The sequence below is a fragment of the Tamandua tetradactyla genome, chromosome 10 (genome assembly GCF_023851605.1).
Source record: "Tamandua tetradactyla isolate mTamTet1 chromosome 10, mTamTet1.pri, whole genome shotgun sequence".
Taxonomy (NCBI): Eukaryota; Metazoa; Chordata; class Mammalia; order Pilosa; family Myrmecophagidae; genus Tamandua; species Tamandua tetradactyla.
The window spans coordinates 26,772,587-26,781,968 of record NC_135336.1 but is presented as its reverse complement, the minus strand read 5'-3'; positions in this window follow the sequence as shown (position 1 = coordinate 26,781,968).

Genomic DNA, 9,382 nt, shown 5'->3' with positions numbered 1-9,382 from the left:
AGAAAATAACTATTAAAAAAAGTTAAAAAAAAAAAGATGTTGTGTAATGATACAGCTTTTGCAAGTGACTGTGTGATTGTGAAAACCTTGTTCTGATGCTCCTTTTATCTACAGTATGAAGATGAGTAAAAAATATGGATTATAAATAAATAAATAATAAGGGAGACAAATGTCAAAATAAATTGGGCAGAGGGAAATACTAGTGGTCAATGAGAGGGAGGAATAAGTGGTATGGTGTGTATGAGTTTGTTCTTTTTTCTTTTTATTTCTTTTTCTGGAGTGATGTGAACGTTCTGAGAAGTTGTCATGGTGATGAATATACAACTATGTGATGATATTGTGAGCCACTGATTGCACACCAAGTATGGAATGTTCATATGTTAAGATTGCTCATGTTGTTATGTTGACTTGTTTTTTTAATAAAAATTTTTCAAAAAAAAGAAGAAATAGATAACCAACTCAAAGGCAAAAGAATTGGGCAGGCCACGGTGGCTCAGCAGGCAGAGTTCTCACCTGCCATGCCGGAATTCGGTGTTTGATTCCCAGTGCCTGCCTATATAAAAAAAAAGGAAAAAAAAGAAAGAATTGTCTCTTCAATAAATGGTGCTGAGAGCACTGGAGATCCATATGATAAAGAATGAAAGTGGACCCCTACCTCACATATATGCAAATATTAACTAAAAATGGATCAACGACCTAAATACAAGAGCTAAATATATAACACTTTTAGAAGAAAAATTGGGAAATATCTTCAGGACCTTGTATTAGGCACAGGCAACAAAAGAAAAAAATATATATATATCCATGCATCAAAGGTCATCATCAAAATTACTAGGAATAGGGAGAAGGGTTGTGGGAGTGGGAAAGGGAGTTCATGCTTACTGAGTACAGAGTTTCTGACTTGGCAATGGAAACGTTTTGGTAACAAATGGTGATAATGATAACACAACATTATAAATGTAAGTAATACCACTGAATTGTGTATTTTAAAGTGGTTAAAATGGGAAATTTTATTTTGTATATATGTTACCACGATAAAAAAGGAGATAATCTAGGCAGGCCTATGTTGATTAAAGAAATTGAAATTGTAGTTAAAAAACCTTCCCACAAAGAAAACTCCAGACCCTGATGACTTCAATAGTGAATTCTACAAACAGCCAAGGAAGAAATAATATCAATGTTACAAAAACTTTTCCAAAAAATTGAAGAGGAGGAAATATTTCCCAACTCATTCCATGATATCAGCATAACTCTGATAGAAAAATTAGACAAAGGCATTGCAGGAAATGAAAACTACAGACCATTGTACACAGATGCAAAAATTCCAAAACTAATTTTAGAAAAGTGAATCCAATAATATAAAAAAATGATAAAAGAACATGATTAATTAGGGTTCATCCCAGGAGTGTATGGTTGGTTTAACACTCAAAATAGTCAAAATAATTTATCCTATTGACAAATTAAAGAGAACGCCCATATGATTACCTCAATAGACGTAGAAAATTAATTTGAGAGAAGTCCAATATATTTCTGATAAAGAAATTCTCAGCAAACCCGAAATAGTAAGAAGCTTCCTCAATCTAATAAAAGGTACTTACGAAAAATCTACAACTAACATCATACTAAATGGTGAAAAACTGAATGATTTCCTACTAAAATCAGGAACAAGGCAGTGATGCCTTCTGCAATCACCTCCACTCAACCTTGTACGTAGATGTGAAAATTCTTAACAAAATTTTAGCAATCAAAGCCAACAATATATAAAAAGAATAATGCATCACAACTGAGTGGGATTCATCCCTGGAATGAAAGGTTGGTCTAACATTCAAAAAGTAATCAATGTTGAATATGCAACTATGTGATGTTATTAAGAATTACTGATTGTACATGTAGATTGGAATGATTTCTAATTGTTTTGTTAATTCTTTTTTTAATTAATAAAAAAAAACAACAACAAAAAAAAAGAAAAAAAAAAGTAATCAATGTGATTCACCATATTTGCAAGCTAAAAAGAAAAACTACATGAAATCAAATTTCTAAAACAAGGAAAAGAATCCAGATCAGAAAGTAAAAAGAAAAACTGTCTTTATTTATAGGTGACACAATCATCTATGTAGAAATTTCAATGGAATATATAAAAAAGATACTTGAACTAATAAGTGAGTTTTTCAAGGTTGCAAGATAAAAGGTCAATATACAAAATTCAATTGAATTTCTAGATACTAGCAATGAACAATTGGAAATTGAAATGAAAAAAATACTGCTTACAACAGCACCAAAAAAAATATGGAAGACTTAGGGATAAATCTAATAAAAGATGTAAAATATCTTACACTGAAAATGACAAAATATTGCTGGGAGGAATTAAAAAGACCTAAGCAAATGGAGAGTTAGGCTTTATTTTACTGAAAAGATAGTCTTTTTCAATTGTGTGCTTGCAACTGGATATCCATAAGTAAAAAACAAAAATTTTTAAAATTGGATCCATACCTCACACCATGTACAAAAATTAACTCAAAATGGATCCAAAAACTAAAGCTATAAAATGTCTAGAAAGTGGCATAGGGAAAAGTCTTTGTGACCTTGGTGCATTGGGTTGAATTGTGTCTCCGAAAAAGATATGTTTAAGACCTAATATTTGGTACCTATAACTGTACACTTTTTCGGAAATTGAGTCTTTGCAGATGTAATCAAGTTAAGATTAGGGTGGACTCGAAATCCAATTATTAATGTCTTTATATAAGGAGAAAGAGATTTGGACATAGAGACACAGAAAATTCACAGAGAGGGAAGATGACCATATGAAGACGGGGGCAGATATTAGAACTATACGCCGAGGAATGCCAAGAATTGTTGAAAAGCACCAGAGGTTAGGAAGAGGGAAGGAAGAAAATGCTTCCCTGTGGCCTTCAGAGAGAGAGAGCAAGGCCTTGACACCTTGATTTTGAAGTCCTAGACTCTAAAACTGTGAGAGAATAAATTTCTGTAGTTTTGAGCCACCAAGATTTTGGTAAATTGTTAAGGCAGCTCTAGGAAATGAATACATTTGAGTTAGGAAATGTTTTACCTACAACACCAAAAGCAAAATCCATAAAAGAATAAAATGATGAATTGAACTTTATAAAAAATTAAAACTTCTGATTTTCAAAAGACATTGTTAATAAAATAAAAAGACAAGTCACAGATCGGAAGAAAATCTTTGCAAAGTATATATCTGATGAAGGACTTATATCCAAAATACGTAAATAACTCTCAAGGAAAACAAACTGCCCAATTATTTTTAAAAATGGGCAAAATATTTGGACATAAAAAAATGTTTAACATATGTTATTAGAAAAATACAAATCAAAACCACAAGGATATACCACTACACACCTATCTACAATTGCTAAAATTAAAAAGACTGACCATACCAAGTGTTGGCAAGGATGATAAGCAACTGGAATGCCTGTATATTGCTTGTAGGGATGTAAAATGGTACAACCCTGTCTTAGTTTGCCCTTTACCTTTAATGTGGGTTATAAATATTTTCTCCAAATTTATTTATCTTTTAATTTGGTGCCTTGGTCACACTCGAGGTAGCATATTGATGTGAGTGTGAGATAACAGATAATCTCTTATTTAGTAAGAGTTTAAATTAGTATAACCTTCAATGAAGCCAACTTGACAAATATCAGACCATAAAAGTGCACATTGCCTATCATCCTGCAATTCCATCCTTAGATGTTTATTCTTCAGATTATTCAAGAATATGTGTCTAAAAAAGTTTGTCGTCATACCAAAATCAGAAACTAACTAACTGCTATCAATAAGGCCCAGTTAAATAAATTATGGCACATTCACATCATGGAACATGAACTAAAAGGTAGGAAGCAATCAATATATAAAGATTTGGAAGGTCTCTGAGATATATTCCTAAGTTAAAAAAAAAAAAGTAAGATGTGCTGGTTTGAAAGGATGTATGTACCCTAGAAAAGCCATGTTTTAATCCTAATCCCATTTTGTAAAGGCAGCCATTTCTCCTAATCCCTATTTGGTACTGTATATTTGAAACTTTAATTAAATCATCTCTCTGGAGATGTGGCTCAATCAAGAGTGGTTGTTAAATTGAATTAGGTAGAGACATGTCTCTACCCATTCTAGGAGGGTCTTGATTTCTTTACTGGAATCCTATAAAAAGAGGAAACATTTTGGAGAAAGAGAGAGAATCTGAAAGATCAGAGAACGCCACAGCACCATGAAACAGAGAGTCTACCAGCCAGCAACTTTCAGAGATGAAGAAGGAAAATGTCTCCAGGGGAGCTTCATGAAACAGGAAGCCAGGAGAGAAAGTTAGCAGATGACACCGTGTTTGCCATGTGCCCTTCCAGATGAGAGAGAAATCCTGACTGTGTCTGCCATGTGCCTTCTCATTTCAGAGAGAAAACCTGAACTTCATCAGCCTTCTTGAACCAAGGTATTTTTCACTGGATGCCTTAGATTGGACATTTCTATAGACTTGCTTTAATTTAGACATTCTGGCAGCTAGCAAACTAGAATATAAAGTTCCATGTAATGCACTACCACCTAGGTGGGGAAAAGCAAGAGTATAATTGTATATTTGTGAATGCATAAAATATCTCTAAAAGGATACATAAAAACTAATAAAAGTAGTTTCTTCTGGAAAGAAGAACTAAATGGCTGAGGGACAAGGGTGAAAGGGAGACTAATATGTCACTGTATGTCCATTAGTTCCTTTTTAAATTACATAGCGTGTGCACACATGACTATTCAAAATTAATACAATTAAAAATAGTATAATTGGGCGGGCCACAGTGGCTCAGCAGATAGAGTTCTCGCCTGCCGTGCCAGAGACCTGGGTTTGATTCCTGGTGCCTGCCCATGCAAAAAAACAATAGTAATAAATAGTATAATTAAGAAACCAGAAGTTCTCAGTGATGTAGTAAGGAAGGCATATGTCAACTTAAAAAGAAAGGCAATTACAAACTCTAAGTCCAAAAAACCGTTTTAAAAAGTGTGAAATATGAAGCAAACTTTGATGTGATATGATTTGAGCAATGTATGCATATAAGAAAGGAGAATCTACTTCACCTGTTTCAGTCTCCTTTGAATGGTCCAGATTTAGAGATATTGGATTTGTTTCTGATCTTCTGAGGCACTCATTCTGTATTCTACAGCATAAGCATAAGCATATATAGCATAAGCATAAACTGTAAGTCAAATTTGATTTGATTGTTAGAATCAATGAATAGACAATATGCAGAAAAGTTAATTCTATTTACAGAACTAAATGCAAATGCTATAAATCCTAACATTGTAAAGGTAAAGGCAGAGAAGACAAAAATTGGGAGGTGGGTAAGGAGGCTGGAGTGGAGGGGAAGGGGCAGAGAAAGGTGAAGAGTAAAATGGGGGTGCTATTTTTCTCACTCTACCTGGTACGGAATTTGAGTTACTACCTACATTGAAGAAACAAGAATTCAAAGTTTAAGAACAGTATTTAAATTTATCATGATAACCAAAAGAAGAATAGAAAGCAATAATAATTAACAAAACACATGAAGAGGGTTGGAAATGGGGAGACAGTCTAAGTGATCTGTATTTCTCATAATTCATAGCATAGAGTTAACAGGCACAGAATAAAGTAGATAAATCAAGATACAATGGTATAAACAGAGGGTGTGTACGTATAATTAAAAACAAATTCTTGATGGCAGTGATCATTGGATGGTAAAATACAAGGGTGGAAGAGAGGTTTGGGGAACGAAGTAGGAAACTTGTGCATTTAATACCATTCAGTACCTTTTAAACTAAGTTCATGTATTACTTTCATAGTAGATATTCCTTAAACAATTTTATCATTTTAGTTTTGTTTAATTGCTAGATTTAAGATGCATGAGGAAAATATAAGGTATCTATTTTTAAAGTTTGATGGTCTGAACATTTATGTTTTTCAAATTAAGCTAAGCCACATCACAGCCTGTCTCTGCACAGTGATATTTTCCAAAGAAAAAAAAAATAACCCATATCCAAAAATAACAGAAAGGCAATTTAAATCTTTACTGTGGTGTCATGAAAACATCAAAAGGGAGATTCCGTTCATAAGGCATAATAAAGCCTTCTTTCCCTTACCCTCTCCATATGGAAGATGCTCCCGAATCTCTCTCTCTTCCCTCTCTCCAACATTTGACAAAACCCATTCCACATTGGTGCTAGTCTCCCTTTCTCTCCACCTCCCTCCCTTCCCTTTCTGGGCCTATTCTCTTCTAAGTCTCTGCCTGCTCAAATGTAAATCAAGCTTCTCCTGTCATACCCCCAGGGATCCTTCTTCTTAGGAGGTCCCGGGATGAGAAGGCAACTTTTAATTTTTAATTCTGTCACATTTAAATATATGCATGGATGCTTTAAAAAAAAAAGTGACTCTGCAATATTGTTTTCACCAGGTTTTTATGACAATGTAGCATTTCCACTAAAATAAAGGTTGTTATATAGGAACTTGATGTTTAGTCTGGCAAAACTAGCATCATTGTAATATTATTTCTAAAGGAAAGCCAAATACTGATTTCCAAAAAGCCATCCCCAAACAAACACTTGAGACACAACCTTCTTTGGAATCTATTTACAAACTGTAAGTCCCTCTACTGTAAGCATCTTAATGATAGGACCAGGTTTTTTTCATTTTTGCATTCCCAGAACCAGTAAAGTGCTTCATACATAATAGTATTATGCAGCGCATCTAGTACTCACAAAATACACATTGAAATTGTTGAAATTATAATCTGGATGCAGTATTTATGACAAAGGGCGTAAGAAGAAGGGGAAGGAAACTTAGTGTTCACTGAATATTTACTATGGAGCGGGCACTATGCCTTTGTAGTGACATTTCTCTACCTTCTTTTCCAGATCAGTAATCCTCAAATGGGAACAAGAAAGGTAAATGTGGAGGAAGTTGTGTTGTTTGAAAGAACCTCCATGTGGACTAAAGCCAAAAATGTTTATTTGGTACAAAATTTATATTTTGACTAATGCAGTTCCTAATATAATTTATGTTGACAGCTTAACTGAACACCATAAATACATGGAATCTTGAGTAGGGCGTGAGATTTTGTAGGATTCTCCAGAGTGATGCCCCAATAAATCCCTGAGTGATTTGAACAGTGAGTAAAAAAGTATTTGCAAATCCCCTTGGGGGAATGGCAAGAAAGAGGGAAAATTCAACTTCCCTAAGTGGAGAATTCTTGACATTCTCACAAGCAGTGGGGACAACCAAAGCAATAGGCTAAGTCCCAAATCGTGGGGTTTGTTCATATGAAACTTAACCCCACAAAGAATAGGTCAAGCCTACTTAAAATTAGGCCTAAGAGTCACCCCCAAGAGAATCTCTTTTGTTGCTCAGATATGACTTCTCTCTTCAGCCAACACAACAAGCAAACTCACCGCCCACCCCCTGGCCACGTGGGGCATGACTCCCAGGGGTGTGGACCTTCCTGGCAATGTGGGACAGAAATCCTAGAATAAGCTGGGACTCAGCATCAAGGGATTGAGAAAACCTTCTCAACCAAAAGGGGGAAGAATGAATGAGACAAAATAAAGTGTCAATGGCTGAGAGATTCCAAACAGAGTCAAGAGGCTATGTGGGAGGTTATTCTTGTGCATTAAATAGACATCACCTTTTTAATTAAGGTGTAGCAGAGAGGCTGGAAATGTAGAGCTGTGTTCCAGGAGCCATGTTTCTTGAAAATGATTGTATAATGATATAACTTTTACAATGTGACTGTGTGATTGTGAAAACCTTGTGTCTGATGCTCCTCTTATCTAACTGATCAACAGATGAGTAAAACATATGAAATAAAAATAAATAATAGGGAGAACAATTGTTATAATAAATTTAGATTGAAATGTTGGTGATCAATGAAAGGGAGGGGTAAGGGGTATGGTATGTATGAATTTTTTTCTGTTGTCTTTTTATTTCTTTTTCTATTGATGCAAATGTTATAAGAAATGATCATGATGATAATACATAACTATGTGATAATATTGTGAATTACTAATTATATATGTAGAACAGAGTGATCATATCTTAAGAATGTTTGTGTTTGTTGTTGTATTTTTCTTAAAAATTTAAAAATTAATTAAAAAAAAAAGAACCTCCATGTGACTCTATTATTCCCGACTCTGTGTGCCAACAAATGCATCTAACACTTATAAACTAAGCCACTATTATAGAAGGGGATTGTCCAAAATATTTCTTGACCTCTAAGTGTTGGGGTGGGGAAGAACAAATAAGAACCTCTGATGGAAACTAGTGGGTTTGTGTGTGCTGTGCTTAGGTGTATGATACACACTCAAAGATGCCCACTAGATGGCAAACCCACATCTCGAATATTCACAGGTTCTTGGGTGCCCCTTCTGGAAGGCTGGGGCACTTCAATAATTCAAGCCAAATTCCTATCACGCCAAGATATCAGATACAGTTTGAAGGGTATACAAATGAACTTTGTGATAACAGTCTTGCAAATAACTTCTAGAAACAGAGGCTAAACTTAGCGACTTCATGCAACTGTAGTATTAATTCAAATAGATTTAATTTCCTTATAAGATCATCTGAGTTCATATCTAGACTTCAAAACTAATACAAATACTAGTGATAAAACCAGGGTTTGATCCGGTGATGGTCATTTCATGTGTTAACATGGCGCAGTTATGGTGTCCAGTTTTGGGTAAAGAACTGGACTGCTTATTCCTATGAGGGTACTTTGCAGATGGGGTTTGCATCTATAATCAGCTGACTGCATCTATGCTCAACAAAGGCGATTGCCCTCAGCAATGCAGGGTGTCTCCTCATTCAATCAGTTGGAGGTCTTAAAAGCCAGAACTAAAGATTTCAGGGTCAGAATGAAGAATTCAGATTTTTTAAATCATTGGCTCTTGCCAGAATTTCCAAGCAACCAGCTTCCCTTGGTGAATTAGGACTAAGGACTTCCCCCATCACCTTTATCATCCTCATCAGTTTCCCACTTGTGGTCTGCATTTCAGAGTTTGTGCCTGCTAGTCCCCATGATCATGTGAGCCTACTCCTTATGATAAATCTCCTTACATACACAAACACACATATACTCATATATTATATACATATATAATACATTAATACTGACCTCAAGTAATCTAACTCTAGATGCTAGGCACTTAATGCGATACATTTTTACTTCTCACTAGGGTGAGGGAGGAGGAGTAAAGAGTGAGCACCAGGTCCCTTCCACCTGGTTTGTTGCCTCACCCATCAAGGTCACTGCCTTGCTCAAAATTCTCCAGTGGCTCCCCGTTGCAGGACCAATTCTGAAGTTTATTGTATAATACACTTGGGAACACCTATCGAATTCCTCTT